Source organism: Otolemur garnettii, unplaced genomic scaffold (genome assembly GCF_000181295.1).
Source record: "Otolemur garnettii isolate 467f Iridium unplaced genomic scaffold, OtoGar3 scaffold00145, whole genome shotgun sequence".
In the NCBI taxonomy this organism is placed as follows: domain Eukaryota; kingdom Metazoa; phylum Chordata; class Mammalia; order Primates; family Galagidae; genus Otolemur; species Otolemur garnettii.
The window spans coordinates 4,341,490-4,341,809 of record NW_003852540.1 but is presented as its reverse complement, the minus strand read 5'-3'; the positions used below and the strand labels follow the sequence as shown (position 1 = coordinate 4,341,809).

Here is a 320-nt window from a genome sequence, read left to right as displayed (position 1 = left end):
GTACCCTTAGCTGTGTTTGGAAGAATCTCTTATCCCCTACGCCACCTTCCAGGGAGAGAACCCACAAGCTGCCTAGGTGTTCTCTGACCAGTGTGCAGCCATGGAGGCGGGGTCTACCTGCACCTATCTTTATCTCTTGCCGCTCAGCACTAATTGAATAAGCAAGATGCCAAGGGCATCCAGAGAGATATCCTCAGGGCCTGGAGGTCTTAGCTAGGCCCAGCAGTGCCCATAACACTCTGGGCTTCAGTCCTCTCCTCTGTAAAATGAAGCTCTTCTGTTTGACATGACATACTGTCCTAGAAATAGAAAACCTGGCT

The 320-nt window shown here is 50.6% G+C and overlaps 1 protein-coding gene across 1 annotated transcript in view; it reads right to left on the bottom strand.

The window, feature by feature from the left end:
* The window catches only part of SCARF1 (scavenger receptor class F member 1), a gene marked incomplete at its 5' end in the record, with an annotated part of 11,933 nt that overhangs the window by 4,447 nt on the left and 7,166 nt on the right, over positions 1 to 320 (bottom strand). The gene's annotated exons all lie outside the window — the stretch shown is intronic.